General features: G+C 43.2%; 1 long non-coding RNA gene across 1 annotated transcript in view; it reads right to left on the bottom strand.

The window, feature by feature from the left end:
• Window positions 1–7,328: 7,328 nt before the first annotated feature.
• LOC120386880 overlaps window positions 7,329–17,425 on the bottom strand; it is a 243,794-nt gene continuing 233,697 nt past the window's right edge. Inside the window, exons 3-5 of the long non-coding RNA XR_005589956.1 lie at window positions 12,330–12,372; window positions 11,513–11,548; window positions 7,329–7,587 (exon numbers count right to left, since the gene is read on the bottom strand). This is a non-coding gene — a long non-coding RNA (uncharacterized LOC120386880). The remainder of the gene's footprint in view (window positions 7,588–11,512; window positions 11,549–12,329; window positions 12,373–17,425) is intronic.

A 17,425-nucleotide genomic window follows, 5' to 3' on the forward strand; every position in this document is an offset into this window, starting at 1 on the left:
AAGACGGAGGGAAATCTGAGATACAGTAGATTGGCTCTAAAAGTCAGTGCCTACTGCACTGCATTATTTCTCTCCATTTGTCTTTGGCTCAAGGTGGAGGCACCGATGAGGAAAATTTTCCTTGGGTTTGAAGTGATAGGATAAATTATTCCAATGCACTCATCTAAAAGTGTGTTAACTGTAGTATATTTTTCATGCACCTATCTGGGCACTTAACAATTGAGTCTTAACAGTCTGTCACAAAACAGATTACCTAAACAAGCCTTCTTCACCCCCTGAACTATACCTAAATATCTATAACATTCATTTAAATTAGGCAGTAGGGTCTAATATTTAGGACACTGAACTGTAATGATACTAGTTAGCTCTATGTTCTTGGGGAACCAGGGCGCAGTATCCAGCCTGTCTGACTCATGAAGGACACTCCCTTCCCCAGTCTCTGCTTGAACCAAAACCGATCAGAGGCAAGACTTACAGAAAGCAATGAAAAGGTGGTGGGAGACACACCTAAATCCCTCCTGGCAAGGGTGACAGGATTAAGGCAACTCCTCTAGCCTCATCTGCATCGAATCTCCCCCATTAACATACAGAATGGAGAACAGAGATTCCAAGGCAAGAACCACGCTGAATTCTGGGACCGGAAAAAGCAGGGAAGCAGTGCATCATGGGGAATCTCTGCTCCAGATGTTAATGAACCTACACCTGCACACACCCAGCTCAGCAGTTATCAGACGAATTCTAGTAATGAATCCTTGATTGATATCCACAATACTGAAGCTGCCTAATTGTATTGTGAGCTCCCTTGAAGGAACACTGCCCATAGCCAAGAGTGATCAGTTCCTATTGTCTAGTCTAAAGAAAACCCTGTAGTCATCAGTTTACCCATAAACAAATCTGGTGTTCTCCCTTGAACCATTGTTCTTTCCCTACAAAAACCCTACCCACGCTCAAGTAAGTGTTCTGATGCCTGGATCCAAACTCTGCATCAGTCCACTGGGACTTCATCTTCTCCTGACTGATTGTGCTGGGGGCCCTGCCTGTCTCCAGCACTCAGGACCCTGACCTACCACCATCACCTGGGAACCCCAAACAGTTCAAGCTTCATGGAGTGGTGAGACCCCAACTCTCTCACTCTCTTTCTGTGTTCTTTTCTACCTCAGGTATAACTTTTTAACCCTGACTTGTTTGATCACGTATAGTTTTCTATAGCCCACTTTTATAATCTTTACTAATGTAACTGTTATGTTTGTTTAGGCTCTCCTTGTGTGGTTATCACTATTATTCAATAAAAACTTTTATGGTTAAGCTGGTTGCTTCCCTTCCTCTCTCTCTGAACTTTACTCTGTTGTGTTTTTGGCTTCCCCATTTACTCTGCAGCAACTCTCCTCTTACCTAAGCTAAAGATCCATGTAGCGCCCAAAACTACTGTGGGCTTTGCTCATCAAGTGGGTTACTACCAGAACAATTGTAACGTAAGATTGGGGATAGGGACGTGCTGAACCTGTGACATACGAGGGTGGCAGCTTGGAAGTGCTGCGCGACCCAGACTACTGAGTCCAGGGGCATATAAAAGTGGCAGCTGGAAAGTGTTGCTTAACCCAGCCCGCTGAGTCCAGGGGCATATAAGAGTGGCAGCCTGGAAGTGCTGTTCGACCCAGCCTGCTCAGGCTTACTCTATTCCGGTGCGGTAGCTGTGGCATATAAGGGTGGCTGCTTGGAGTGCTGCTTGGCCCAGCCTATTGAGTCCACGGGTATATAAAGGGTCAGCTTGAGAGTGCTGATTGACCTGGTCCATTCAGATTTGCTCTGTTAATATATGTGTGTGTGTGTGTGTGTGTGTGCGCGTGTGCGCACGTGCATCTGATTCTGGGCTGAAGGAACCCAGCCCTGGGGAACCTAGGTCCTGCAGGAGAGCTCCACTGGGAGGGGACTTGCAGAAGGGAGAAGTAGAGCTCCTTATGAAAATACAAGTGACACAAGCAGTACATTGATAGAATTACAGAACCCCCCAGAAGAGTAACCCTAATAAATGAGTGTACCCCAACGTAATGGGCAACTCTGGTAACAGTAAGCCCAGAATCCTGGGTTCTAATACTAGCTCTAGCACCAACTAAACTCTTCAGGACAAGGACTGTCTCTCATGATGTGTTTGCACAATGCCTACCACATCTGATTTGGTGATTCTTAGGTGCTACCATAATCAGGGGCGGCTCCAGGCCCCAGCACGCCAAGCGCGTGCTTGGGGCGGCATGCCACGGGGAGCGCTCTGCCGGTCGCCGGGAGGGTGGCAGGCAGGCTGCCTTCAGCGGCATGCCTGTGGAGGGTCCGCTGGTCCCGTGGCTCTGGTGGACCCTCCACAGGCATGCCTGCGGGAGGTCCACCGGAGCCGTGGGACCGGCGACCGGCAGAGCGCCCCCTGCGGCATGCTGCCGTGCTTGGGGCGGCGAAATGTTTAGAGCCACCCCGACCATAATATAAATAATAACCAGCAATGGGTCAAAGTCAGGACATTTTTTGGTTAAGACAGTAAACTTGTGGACTAAGAGGTAGAAAGTTCCACCATGTTTCGGGGAGCAGAGGAGTCATAAAGGGAAGCTATATCAGCAAGGAAAGGTAGGCAAAAACCTGTCAGGTAACTAATCCATTCATGTTAAGTGGGATGGACTATGCCCATATAATGTCTGAGGAAATACCAGCTAGTCTATTTAAAAGTCTGGCCATGCTGCTGCATGCTTGCAAATGTCTCATATTGAAAATGATGGGAAGCTCGCTGGTCTCATTTAACTCAATTGTTTCCCCTTTCTAATCAAATATTTTCATAGTGTAAAACTTACAAGAGCAGCATAGGCTGTCGTACTATTTAGCAGACAGTACTGCCGCAGAGCCATGAAATATGGCCCTTCATTGTTAATATAATTTTGAAAAATAAAGTATGTTTATTACCTGTTATTTTCTGTTAATTGTTTTGTGTGGGGAAAAATAAAAGCTGCTGCCTTGAAGCATAAAAAAAAAATGACAATGTGCAGTCATAGTTGAGAGCACGAAAGTGTTCGGGCTATGAAAATTATGTAAATGATGCATTCCAGTAAAAGAACTTTCAAACCCTCGGGGTCTTTAAACAGCATTAATTCAAGAAGTTAGATATAAAATTTAACTTTTTCATGCTAATAATGATTTCATAAGGAAAAACTCATTAGTAAAGGTGACAAATATGAAAGTCTATTGAACATTTAAATTCAGGAATCTTAGTGTGTGCCCCTGGGATATATTTACACAGCCAATGACTCTCTGATGTTATTAAGTAATTTATTTGAGAAAGTCTCCATTCATGAGTTTACATAAGAACAATATCAGGTTTACAAAGGCTTGTGTTGTTACTATAGTAAATAACTAATTTACAGTGACTTTTGCTTAAGATTTTCATTAGGTTGTTCAATATTGTTTGATAATTTAATGTCAGTTTCATTAGATCATAGTTCTCCCTCCATGAATAGAGAAAATTAAAGCGAAAAATAAATTATGCTACCAGGGGCGGCTCTAGCAATTTGGCCGCCCCAAGCAGGGCGGCACGCCGCAGGGGGCACGGTGCCGGTCGCCGGTCCCGCGGCTCCGGGGGACCTCTTGCAGACGTGCCTGCGGGAGGTCCACCCGAGCCGCGGGACCAGCGAACCGTCCGCAGTCATGCCTGCGGGAGGTCCACTGGTCCCGCAGCCCCAGTGGACCTCCCGCAGGCATGACTGCGGAAGGTCCGCCAGAGCCGCCTGCCGCCCTCCCGGCAAAATGCCGCCCCAAGTGTGCCCTTGGCACGCTGGGGTCTGGAGCCGGCCCTGTATGCTACTTAGAACATTAACTAAACTTCAGAACTATATATGAGAAGTGAGAAAAATTAACCTGATTTTCATCTAAATTATAAATCAGCTTAGCTATATGATACAGATGCAATTAAGCATCTGAAGTGGTAAGAGCCTGAATTTTATTGGTGTGCACATTTTTCATATGCCAGATCTTCCAATGACAATCCAAACACTGTGTATTGCTTACTCATTCTGGGTGGTTTGGTAATCTGCGGCATTAATTTTATCCATTTATAAACTTCTTCGCATGAGCATCAGCAGTGAGGCCTTCCATTGAATAGGCCTGGAAACTCAAATACCCTCACACTTCTAGAGAATTTGTCCTTGATCTTTATGATTATTAATTACAATGTGATCTAGAAACTGGAACCATTGGGCTCTGTACTGTAAAAATATAACAAAAATATAATCCCTGCCCATAATATAGTCCCTGTTACAACCTGAGTGGATATGACAGACAGAAGGCGCAAAACATCCTTTCAGTCTTGATGTTGAAACACCGTTGGGGATTAGGGTGACCAGATGTCTCGATTTTATAGGGACAGTCCTGATTTTTGGGTCTTTTTCTTATATAGGCTCCTATTACCCCCCCACCCCCGTCCTGATTTTTCACACTTGCTGTCTGGTCATCTTATTGGGGATGGATATGTGGAATCTTCAATAGCTACTGCTCATGTCATAATATCCTGGATAGACTTAGGATAAAGAAAGAAAGCTCTCCCTATGTGACACCTTTCACCAGCACTAAACACACTGAAAAGTATGACTAAGCCATTAACCTGCAACAGATAATGTTCCAAGATATACAACAATCATTGTGCAACACCCTTTGCTGCCCCATAAGAGACGATGTCAGTGTGTTGCAGCCAGGATCCCCACTGACGCAGCAGCGGGTCATCTACCGCTGCTAGGGCCGCAGGCTGGGCCGCAGTGGAGTGGGAGGGCCTGTGTCCCCCCTGCCACCCAACTCGCGGGTGGCCGTCTCCCCCTCGCCCAGGCCCTTTGGAGCTAGGACCTGGGCCTCCTAAACTTATTTGTTTGCTCAGCCCCTGCCTGAGGGCCTGAGCTACTGACTGTTTGTTGCCCCGCCCTGACCCAGGGCCAGGGCTTGCTAATATTGAACTGTTCACTCAGCCCTGCCTGAGCTACTGACTGTCTGCTGCCCAGCCAGGCTAATTCCCTGACTCACCTGACCTAAGTAGTGAGGTGGCCTTGTTCCTCGCCGCCCCGGAGGGGGACGAGCCCCGGCTGAACACCCTACTGTCAGGGGCGGCTCTAGAAATTCTGCCGCCCCAAGCAGGGCGGCGCGCTGCGCCGCTCGCGACGCCCTTCCCCGGTCCCGTGGCCAGGGCAGAAGTGCCTGCGGACCGTCCCGTGGTCCCGCGGCTCCGGTGGAGCATCCGCAGGCATGCCTGCGGGAGCTCCGTCCGAGCCGCGGGACCAGCGCACCCGCCGCAGTCATGCCTGCGGGAGCTCCGTCCGAGCCGCGGGACCAGCGCACCCGCCGCAGTCATGCCTGCGGGAGCTCCGTCCGAGCCGTGGGACCAGCGCACCCGCCACAGTCATGCCTGCGGGAGCTCAAGCGGAGCCGTGGGAAGAGGGGACCCTTCGCAGTCATGCCTGCGGCAGGTCCGCTCGTCCCGGGGCTCCGGTGGACCTCCCGCAGGCATAACTGTGGAAGGTCCGCCGGAGCCAAATGCCGTCCTGCCAGGACAATGCCGCCCCACGCGCCTGCTTGGTGCGCTGGGGTCTGGAGCCGGCCCTGCCTACAGTGTCACTGAGTACAAAGAAAAGTAGGTTAGAGAAACGGAGATGATTAGGGCCTGGATGGGAGTTTCAGCTGTAAAAACACAGAAAGCGGCTGATCGTAGAGGTACTGTGCAGGAAGAAGTGAAAGGATATAGACCTTGCTTGGTTGGATGGGGAAAGGGAGGGAGGAGCAGCAGAGATTAACCCTGGTTATGGCCCTGAGTGTCAGGGAGAATGGTGTATTGTCTTTGAAAGAGCACATGAAGAATGGGGGAAGGGAAATGCCTAGGAGGGAAGATAAAGAGCTCAGTTTTGTCCATGTTTGGTTTTAAGTTATAAGAATGTATCATCTAGAACAAAATAATATTAGTTCCTGTGTAATCAGCTAGGCCATTGAGAGTTCTCTTGGCTTGCTGCTGCTGGTAGATGCCTGACGGGTGAGGAATTGGAAGCAGGAAGAGAGAAACAAACACAGCAGAATGAGTTAGCGTTGTGTTAATAGAACAAGCCACTCATTTAAAGGAATATTTTTTATTCCTGACGGAAGGCATTGGTGCAGATTTTCATATGAGAAAGTCATGTAAAAATCAATCGGAGGTTTCATTACAATGGAAGCCGAGGGGCTGTGCTCATCTGTCTTGTGAGCGCGCGAGTGCAGGACGCAGTAAGAAGAACGTCCCAAGGGGCAGGCCCTCGATGGCCGAATTCTAAATAATACACACAGGATTCAAGTAATTGTTTCGAAAAACGTGCATTAAGAATATTCCCCATTAACAGCAACGTGTTGCTGATGCCTATATTAGTCATGATAGTTGTGTAAAATAACCGGCTGTAAAAACAATAGGGGCCAGAGGTAATACATGGCTTATATTTCTTCCTGTCTGCCTCCCACCCAACCAATGTTGGGCAGAGTTCACTGGCACAGACAGCATTAGTTATCGTTCTACCATGACAGGTTACAGGCCATCAGACCTTAAAGTCACATCATTCCAATGACTCTTTCTCATGCTGGATTTGGCTACCAAGGTAACACTCTAGAAATACCTATAAGGTAACATAACCCCGCTGACACCACCCAACTTCAATTTCAACTAGATTTTAAGCAGCCGCTAATCCCTGGAGCACAGAGAAAGTTAGAGATTGACTTCAATGGGAGCTGCTCAGTGCTCAGCCCTTTTGAAAGGCGGGCCACTTATTTGAGGATCAGATCTGTGCTGCAATGGGTTCAAGTCACCTTTATGCCCCCCCAATGCTGAGCTGCTCTGGGAACTGGGGAGGCCCCCAGTGTAATTTAGGGTACGTCCAGACTGCAATCGCCCAAGCAGTGTTAATCTAGGTAGTTTGGGTCCTGGAGCAGTAAAGCCATGAGTAATTACTAGCAAGTGCTGCCACAGCTTCACTGCACCAGGACCTGATTAAAGCTAGCTCTGCTATGTTTACTGGATCTGCAGTCACACCCTGTGATTGCAGTACTGACATATCCTTGGACCACCTTGGGGGCCTGTCAAAGGTACAGCAGCCTCCCCGGGCTACCCTATGGCCTGCAGTCCTGCCTGGAATCTGCACAGTGCTTTGGCCAGCAGCATGTCCCCTATGCCAGAGCTTGCAAAAGGGTCTTCAGCTGTCTCTTTAGTGCCTGGGGTGGGGGGAATCCATCCCCAGGAGGAACAGGGGCTTTTACTGACTTTTTATGCAGCTTTAGCACTTTTACCTGCCATAGAAGGACTGGGAAGTGGGAATGAGAATCTCATCCTAGGGGCCTAACATTAGGCACCCATTTGAATAGCAAACCTTCGGTGTAGCCTCTACTAGTGATTCTCAGACTGTGGTCTGTTTAGCTCTCGTTGGTAGTCTCCAGAGAGCTGGTGAGTCAAATGGCACTGACTCTATCTCGCCAGAGGTCTTAGGGATCTTGTAAAGAAGAGCCTGGGTGCCCGTAAACTCAGCTGGAAACATGGAGGAGGAGTCAGCTCGCATCCTTCTCCTAGTAGCACATAAGAAGAGAGGGAACAGGAATGATAGGATGGGCACTCATTAGTGGAACAGTTTAAAATACCTCAGTATCACTTTTCTATGTAACCGTTTGCTGTAATTGCCACAAATGACACAGAGAAGAGGAGGTGGTCCATGTGACTCTGCATGGGAGAGGACCACTGGAAATCTCTTTAGCTGAGAAGCCCTGGTCTGTACAGTACAGTATACTGAGACGTTATTCTACGTTGTAGCGTATCTGCACATACAACTCATCAATCACATTTTACGGTTAATCCTGTTTGCTACGCTAGTGCCTGGGCACCAGCCAAGATCGGGGCCCCATTGGTCTAGGTACTGTACAACACAGAGTACTAGATAAGCTAGTACTAGACACAGCCCTAGAAAGCTTGCAATGTAAATAGGCAACAGTGAACAACTGGATGACAGAAAACATCCCGGTAGTTCCATGATTTATTTTTGAGAGGTGGGGTTTGAGTTCGGAGGAGATATGTTAAACCGAACAACAGGAGAGGGTACATTGATAAGTGTAGAGATAACTGTCCAGGATAGGAAGGAGAAGGGAATGCAGGGCAGGTGTCAGGTGGGGCTGAGGTGAAGACCCTGTGGAAGAGGAGATGGGAGGGTGTTGGAGCAAATGGCCAATCAGCACTGGGAATAGAATGCCCAGTCAAAACTGTAGCAAATACTCCAACATCAGTGTCTATTGGTCCCTTCTTAAGCTACTTCTGCAAATGCCCCTACCATCTTTGGCTGGCTCCTCCCTGTATTTTCTTTCCCAAAGGCCAATTGCAAGAAGAGGAGGGGGGATGCCGATTGGGACCTAGTGCCCCAGAGAGTCTCCCCTGCACAATTCTGGGTCGCTGGGTGCTGGGGAGAAGGGTGGCCCTAGTTATCCCTCCACAGTGCAGCAGTTCCTGCTTAAGCTGCTTCTGCAGCTGCTCCTGCCTTCTTCAGTGACTGTTCACGTCAGTACTGACACAGTGTTCTAGCAGAGTCTTTCACAGCAGTAAATGTTGCTATTTGATATAAAAATACGATGATACAATACGCCCTTAGAGGATGAGATCAAACTTTGACCTCTTAATAGTTTCAAAAAGTATTTCTCTACTGTTTGAATGCAGAATATCTTCAAGTTTGCCTAAGGAAAGTTATAGATGATTTTCTAAGAAAGGATAAAGAAAACCTGCAAAAGCTTTAACAAAAGGAAATACATTAAAACAGATAATGGTACTGGTCTTATGTAAAATTCCTCCCTGTTCCAAACACAATGGAGATCCTGAACACAAGGCAATTTAACTGTACGTGAGCTGGCCTGACACAACCACTAATTGCTTACCTTTTGGCTTTAAGCATAAGCAACAGTGGTTAGTGTCATGCTATTGTAACTCCCCGATAACAAGAGTGAAGCAGGTTCATTTAATTTTGTTTAACGTTTCTTCTGCACTCTTTTCCTCCTCTAGACATTGATATTGTTGCCCGTTTGGTCCAAGCAGTTAGCTGAAATTCAAGGCCTTACCAGGTTGTTTCCATTAAGATGAGAAATCAGTTATATAAGTCCAATATAAAATTTGAGACAAGAGAATCAAGCCCTATCCCTTTCAATTCAGTTCTGTAGGATTCAACTAAAAAAAAACAAAACAAAAAAAACCTATCTGGATGAATAAAATTACCAAGCCTTTTACTGCAATTAGATACAGAATCTTGCTAGTCACTGTTTTCTGTTTTGTATTTGTTATATTTCAGTGGCCACAAGCTTCTGAGAAGGCTTTCCCCTTCGTTCCACCCGTTCCAGCTGAGGTGTAAACCAACAGGGAATTATAACCTTGCCAAGAGATGGACTTCATTGTGAATCACAATTTCCCTCCTTTAAATCACTTTAACTCTTCTTAAGCATATATGACAGCTACCTCACTCCAATGATATACTTGTGAATTTCCCAGAACAGGGGAAAACAACCACACAAATGTCTTGAGGCTACAGAGCTGGGTAAATAATGTATCAAACTATATTTAGCAAACAATGCAAACTAGTAAAAATGGAGAAAGGTGGGGAAAATAGATATACCCCGTGACTATAAAGTTATTGAATATTTAGTCAGTTGTTTAGAGGCAATGTCTGTTGAAAAGAAATGTCCTTGCTTTCGCCCTTCCTGTGCTAATGTTAATAACTCATAATTAAGGTTCCAATCCTGAAATGAGGTCTGCTGGCACAGACCCTGTGCCCTTGCATAGGGCCTATGAAATCAATGGGGTTCCAGACAGGCTCAGGAGTCTTTGCTTGCAGATGTGACTGCGAGACTGAAGTGTTAGGATATATTTGAACCCGGCTGTCAAAAAAGCCATAGGCTGTATAACACTCGCGCTTTTAAAAAGAAATATCCATGTTAACTTTTGTCACTTGGGAATTTTTCATTGGAGGAGGCGGGGTGCAGGGAAAGGGGAGAGAATGCAACTGAAAAACAGGCAAGCCAGTTCCAAATGGAAAGCTTGAAACCTTACAATGACCTCAGCAACACAGGAGACTAAAAGCTTAGGATTCTTGTTTTTTCATGCAGTTGTTAGGAAGGGAAGACATGGGCTCCATGATTTTGGGGTGGGGAGGAGTTGGGGGAGATCTGCAGCTTGCATAACTGGTTGAAGACCTGTGCTACTTCTCCTGTAGCAGACAAGGAAGCAAAGGAAAAAAGAGGAAAGCAGCTGTCTCTTGTCAGCATTGCTGCTGCTGAGACCCAGAATTGGCAGACACCAGGGAAGAATTGTATGTTATTTTGGAGTATTTGTTAGTGTCCCAAACCCATCTTTAATTCCAAATTTAAGGAGATTTTCATTTTCATATTTGTAAACCATAAATTAATGACTTTCACTTTTCACTCCTGCATGCCGAAGTTTGTCATATGTGTCATGGTGACAAACCATTAACAATAACAATAATACTGTACATACAACTCACAGGATAGTGGCACTTAGAATCCTCTTCAGTTGGAACCTATCAAACTGAAGAGGTGATGATACTTAATGTCCCAATTCAGCAAAGCACTTAAGCACATGCTTAACTGTGTGCAGAAGAGCAATCTCATTTAATTCAGTGGGAGTATTCACATGCTTAAAGTTAAGCACGTACTTAATTTTTTGCCAAACTGGGGGTTTATTTAGGTTCTTACTGTCTGAACAACATGCTGTGTAATTTTTTCCATTTTGCAGATTTCCTAACAAAACTATTTATTATTATTGTTCGTGTTGGGGTAGGACCCAGAGGCCATAAACAAGATAAGGGCCTCAGAGTGAGGAGTCTGTAGAAATGGAAAATAAAAAGTTCCAGTCCCGAAGAGTTTACAACCTAAAACCGCAATCCTGCAAAGAGGACTGGGGCTTAATTTAAAACAGGATGAAGAGGAGAGAAACAGTAATAAGAACACATGTTGAGAAAGGAGAGCTATGTAGGTAGCTAGATGGTTTCAAGTACGCTGCTTTTTAAAAAAATAACTGATATATATATAAATAATAAATATATAAGACAAAGCCTATTTATACATCTTAGCTTTAAGTATCTCCTCTATTTACCACATGTTCTAAATCTGTTCTCTCTGTCATCTAACAAGGTATCTTCCATAATTATTTTTATCCAGTTTATTGCTTGGTTCCTTCTGTCCTTTCAAAATTAGCTTGTCTAATCAAAAATCACTTCTAGTTGTAGTTCATTACAAATAGATAGGAAGAATGCTTGTTTACTGAGAAATGTAATTGGATTAAAATATTGACAAGAAAGAAATCTGAACTGTAATGAATTTTTTTTGAAAAGCACTATGAGCAAGCATGAAAACCAACAAAACCAAAACAAATTAAAAAACCCTAATGAATGAAAATACTATAAATAGAATATGATGGTGGAAGGAATAATTTATCATCATCGCTTACCTAGTCCTTGTTATTCAATTGCGAACAGCTGAATATCTAAGGAAAAGAGAAAAAGATTTATGTATTTACCAAATCGTCGTCAAGTAAACAATTGATATTAGCTGTAATTTATCTTCTGGGCTTTGAACCCCTGTACATTTTAATGAAGCTTTGTTACAGAAACAATAAATATAGTGTAACTGAAGCTTTATAATACATTAGAGGAAGAGGATTTCATTTCAGCTATCCAGTAATTATGTTGATAAAGTTCATGTGATCAGAGAAAAACTATGCTCAGTTGTTATCTCTTGTAAGTGTATATCTGGGCATATTGGGGGGTTGTGTGTGTGTGTGTGCGTGCACACGTGTAGGCACGCGCACAGGAACAAATATTAATACAGAGAATTTGTCCAAGCATTAGGAACTTTGTGTTGAATGATTATCATGTAATTTCTTTAGCTCATATCTTTTCCTGCCTCCCAGTAGTTAAAAATACACGAGCCTGCTCTGTTTCCTTATACTGACCAAAATAACTTAGTGGTATGTTGTTTACAATCTTTGTTTTTTTACTGAAAATTTAATAACTAAAATAAGGAAAATAACTAGAAATGAAAACACAAGAAAAAAGCAATAACACAATATGAAAGAAATAAACAAATGCCAAAAAGAAAACAATAAAATACCACAGAAACAAAGAGAATGCATAAGATGAATAACAAATAGAATATAAAAATTGGAAGCAAGATCAGATCATTTAGATCTATACTATAAATAGTAGAAAAAGGGATGACTTATGAAAACAGTGAATCTTAAATCCTAGATAAAGTTTGATTCTTACCTGTTCAATTGGCTAACACCTTAAGATCTTTAAATCCGCAGACCTAACAAACAAAATTGTGAACAGAAATTAAAGATAATAACAATGTTCCATCCCTAAGAGAGACATTTTGTTGATTGATATTAACATAATTAGCACCTCATTTTATTTTTTAGAAAACCATTCAAGTCATTCTTTCAGCTGAATAACAGCAGTGTTAGCAACTGAGGTCCAGTGTTGTAATTGGATTGCAGGATCAGGCTCTAAAGTGGTAAAAGTTTAGGTTTAAAAGGATTCACTCTCATCCCAATATAAAACAGCTTGTTTAGAGAGTGTAGTTTATGCAGCTGTTATGTTCACATTTTGGTACACAAAGAATGAAAAAAAAAACCCACTAACCAAAGCATCAGTTTACAGCAGAGATGAAAGCATTTGACTACGCAAAGACAGGAATTAAATTCCAGATACATCCCTTAAATGTACATATGCAAGTCAGTGGGAAGAAGTCTGTGCATGCCAGAGGCTCTAAGCAACTGTCAGGACAAAAAAAAATCATTAGTGGTGTAGACCCAGCAAAGCATATAAGCACACGTGTAACTTTAAGCACACAGATGGTCATTGAGTAAAAGACCTCACACTTGGTGAAAGTTATGCATGTGTTTAAGTGCTTTGCTGGATTGAGGCTTAAGGGAATGGAAAGATATTATGCAGAGCTGTGCTCCTGAATACAACTTGACTACCTAAATACTCCAACATTTCAAACTTAAAATTATAGAATCAAAAAATTGCAAGGGCCACCATTAGCATGACAAGGGACAAAGCATTAGGAGATGATAGGTCTTATTCTATTTTTTTTATTAAAGGTATGCACACATCCTCGCCCTCCCACCCCCGTGTGTAAAAATTACAGAAACTGGCTTATATTATAAACAAAACAAATTTTATTAAGTACAAAAGGCAGATTTTTAAGTGGTTCAAGGGATAGCAAACAAAACAAAGCAGATTATTAAGCAAATGATACAAAACACGCAAACTAAGCTTGACGCTCTAGATAGGTAGGATACAAATTAGCAAAGTCTCACCCTGAGTGATAAACAGGCTGGCAGATTCTTAAGGCACAAGTTGCCTTGGCTTTCCCAGGTTTTCATACACAGGCTAAAGATCTTAGCCTGGAACCATCACTTCTCACAGTTCAGTCTTTGTTCCTCAGGTATTTTCAGGTGTGTTGTGGTAGGGAGAGTGAGGACCCCTCATGTTGTCATTGTTCCTCTTTTATATCTTCCTCCCACTTGCTGGAAAACTTTTTTTTGCTGTGACCTGGGTCAAACAGTTCCCATTGAGTTGAGCTATCTCTAAGAGGTTTCTATTGCATGGTTCCTGGGGTAATCCATATGCTTGTGTGCATTTCTTTAATTAGCCACTAACATTCATAGAATCATAGAAGATTAGGATTGGAAGAGACCTCAGGAGGTCATCTAGTCCAACCCTCTGCTCAAAGCAGGACCAACACCAACTAAATCATCCCAGCCAGAGCTATGTCAAGCTGGGCCTTAAAAATCTCTAAGGATGGAGAGTCCACCACCTCCCTAGATAACCCATTCCAGTACTTTACCACCCTCATAGTGAAATAATGTTTCCTAATAGCCAACCTGGACCTCCCCCAGTGCAACTTGAGACCATTATTCCTTGTTCTGTCATCTGCCACCACTGAGAACAGCCAAGCTCCATCCTCTTTGGAATCCCCCTTCATGTAGTTGGAGGCTGCTATCAAATCCCCCCTCACTCTTTTCTTCTGCAGACTAAACAAGCCCAGTTCCCTCAACCTCTCCTCGGAAGTTATGTGCTACAGCCCCCTGATCATTTTCGTTGCCCTCCGTTGGACTCTCTCCAATTTGTCCACATCCTTTCTGTGGTGGGGGGCACAAAACTAGACTCAATGCTCCAGATGTGGCCGCACCAGTGCTAAATAGAGGGGAATAAACTATTGATATTATTCCCTCGATCTGCTGGCAATGCTCCTACTAATGCAGCCCAATATGCCGTTAGCCTTCTTGGCAACAAGGGCGCACTGCTGACTCATATCAAGCTTCTCATCCACTATAATCCCCAGGTCCTTTTCTGCAGAACTGCTGCTTAGCCAGTCAGTCCCCAGCCTGTAGCTGTGTATGGGATTCTTCAGTCCTAAGTGCAGGACTCTGCACTTGTCCTTGTTGTACCTCATCAGATTTCTTTTGGCCCAATCCTCCAATTTGTCTAGTTCACTCTGGACCCTATCCCTACCCTCAAGTGTATCTACCTCTCCCGCCAGTTTAGCGTCATCTGCGAGCTTTCTGAGGGTGCAATCCACTAACATTGTTTGGCCTCATCCAACATAGCACATTTGAAATACAGAGACATGGTCAATATTCCCAGCTTCAGATACAAAAATGATATAAATTGCATATGCATATAAATTGGATAAACAAATTCAGTAAATTATAATCTTTCCAATGATATCTTACAAGAGACATCTCGCATAAAGTACATTTCAGTTATGACATATCCATAACAAAACCGTATTTGCATGAAGAATATGGGGTGTAGCGTCACAGTATAACTCCTCCATGTGGACCTTTTATAGGAATAAACGTGACTTTATTTTGGATTAATTAAAGTAACTTTATTCCATAATAGAATATCCACAGGAAGGAGTTATATCAGAATAGCTATAGAGCAAAAGTTATTCTGCTATACCTATGCTGGCCAATTTCCCCATGCAGACAAGTGTCAGCTAATCTAGGCTGGTATGCGTTTCCATCTTCTCCAATACAATATGTTTCTCAAATTACACAGCTCACAGCTGAGTTGAATCAGCTTGGATTTTCAGACTGTATTTAAAGCAACTCCATAACGCTAATAAACCAGGGCACTTAAAGGTTAAGCAACTTGGGTTATGGTGATACAGTCCTTTATACTTTGCTTAGCTAATTACATTCAGTTAATTAACAATTTCAATAGTAACCTACCTTGCGAGAAAAATGAAATCTACTGTGCTGTACTGCATTCTGATGTAAATGGCTCTAATTGCACTGTAAATAGCATATACACACACTATACTCAATGTTAACAGCATGTAGATATTTTGTTAAAAGCTCCATTTGTTAGACACAAGCTGCAGCAGCTTGTTCTCTGCTCATGCGCAGTTTCAAATACATGAGCTCTGCTAGGTTTTAGCAAGATTAAGCTGGCTTTATTATTTATTTAAAACCTATGCATTTACTTATAATACGTATTTACACCCAGATACCAAGGTGAGGGACAGCTTAGAAATGCATAGGTACATTTCATATTCAAGACATATACACTGGAGTCACAGGATTGTATTGTTTTGCCCATAACCAGAAGTCTGGAGAGCAAAATCTCATTAAGATCAGTGTGTAGAAGTAGGTTTACAAGCCATGCATATCCATGAATAGATTAATTTAAATGTCTGAAAAAATAGATAGCTGTTCAAATAACTAGCTGACAGTCTTCGGATTTAGAAAGTCAAGCTAAGATGCACTGAAAACTTATGATGTTCAGAAATAAATCTAGCTGGAAAGTGGTGCTGTAGGAAAATGAATCTGGACTCTGGAAAGGCTGCTCACCACCTCCCGCTTCCCTCCCTGATCTTCCCATGACTCTGTAACATGCACTTATCCCTGGCATTCTGGTGGATTTGGATCTAATGCGCTCTCACACGGCACCTTTGAAAATCTGATTTGCATAAACCAATGCTTGCATAAGGTGTTTAAAAGATTTGTCAATAAGAAGAATGTTGCAGCTGGAGGAATATTCAGAAGGCTTAGATTCATGCAACGTATCCCATAAAATCAGGCTTACATGGTAGTTATACTACGGTGAATTTGTCCAGTTTTGACTTGTAATGGTGACCAGTGGGTACCTCTGTAGATTCAGGTTTCTTAGTGTTTCTAAGTGTTGGAGTTCTAAGTTTGTACAACATGCCATTTCTGATCGCTGTAGTCTGAAAGTTGGTACCAGACGGCTCTGACACACCATTTTCAAACTTAGGGAGAAGCAAAAAATAAAATAAAATGCACCATGTTTGATGGTTTCTTATACATTTTTTGCTGAAACAGATGCAATTCTGTTTGTGGATTTTGTTCATATTATTCTGGATCACCAGAAACTGCCATACTAAATGAGATCAGTGTACCACTAACCACCTGTATGTACTGCATAGGGCACTGAACTTTAAGTCAGAGGACCTAGATTCTATTCCAGACCCTGCCACCAACCTGCTATTTGACCTTGAGTGGGTCACTTTATCTCTAGGCTCCCTCCCACCCTCTACTTAGATGGTAAGCTCCTCAAGGCCAGAACTGTTTCTCGCTGTATTTATGTACAGGCCTAACACTGCCCCCATCTTGGTTGAGGTCTTCAGGTACTACTGTAGTTCAAATAAATAGTGTCCCATTACACACAGTTATGAAATCACCTAATAAAGGACATTTCATCCTATCCCCCAGCAGTTAGTAGCTGTCCTGTGTCCTATACAGGATGAAACTTAACCCAGACTCCTCACTGAAACTAGCATTGGTGATAAGGAAGCTGAGCTATTGCTCTGACCATACCATGCTTTCAAAATATGCTTGGAGTTTTTGCATAGAGTCAGTCTCTACTATCACTTCGATGTTCTAGCCTGGGAGAATCTACAGACAGACTGCAGAAGGACTGACGATCCAAACACACAGTAAATTAAACCTACTTTTCATTAAATGTGCTATGTAGGAACTTAGGCCTGGGCTTTGAAATTTGCAGTTATTATATTCCATTTTTTACAAAAAAATTACTGTGACTTCACTCTGTCAGTAGGTTTCCTATTGTGTTTATATGGGACCGCTCCAGTAGACAAAATAATACCTGTAGATTTCCATGAATTGTAACCCCAATCTCTGCAGCCCTGCATGATTAAAAGCTTTACATTCCCTAAAAGCAACACAATTAGAGCTGGACTGCAGTCCTGAGTGGCACCTCACCGGTTTCATTTGCCAGTATTGTTATTTTCCTAGGTAATATTTGATTTACAGGAAAAAATGCTTTTAAGTCCCACAGTAAATCCTGCAATGTATCCCCAA

The sequence above is a fragment of the Mauremys reevesii genome, linkage group 1 (assembly GCF_016161935.1).
Source record: "Mauremys reevesii isolate NIE-2019 linkage group 1, ASM1616193v1, whole genome shotgun sequence".
Classification (NCBI taxonomy): domain Eukaryota; kingdom Metazoa; phylum Chordata; order Testudines; family Geoemydidae; genus Mauremys; species Mauremys reevesii.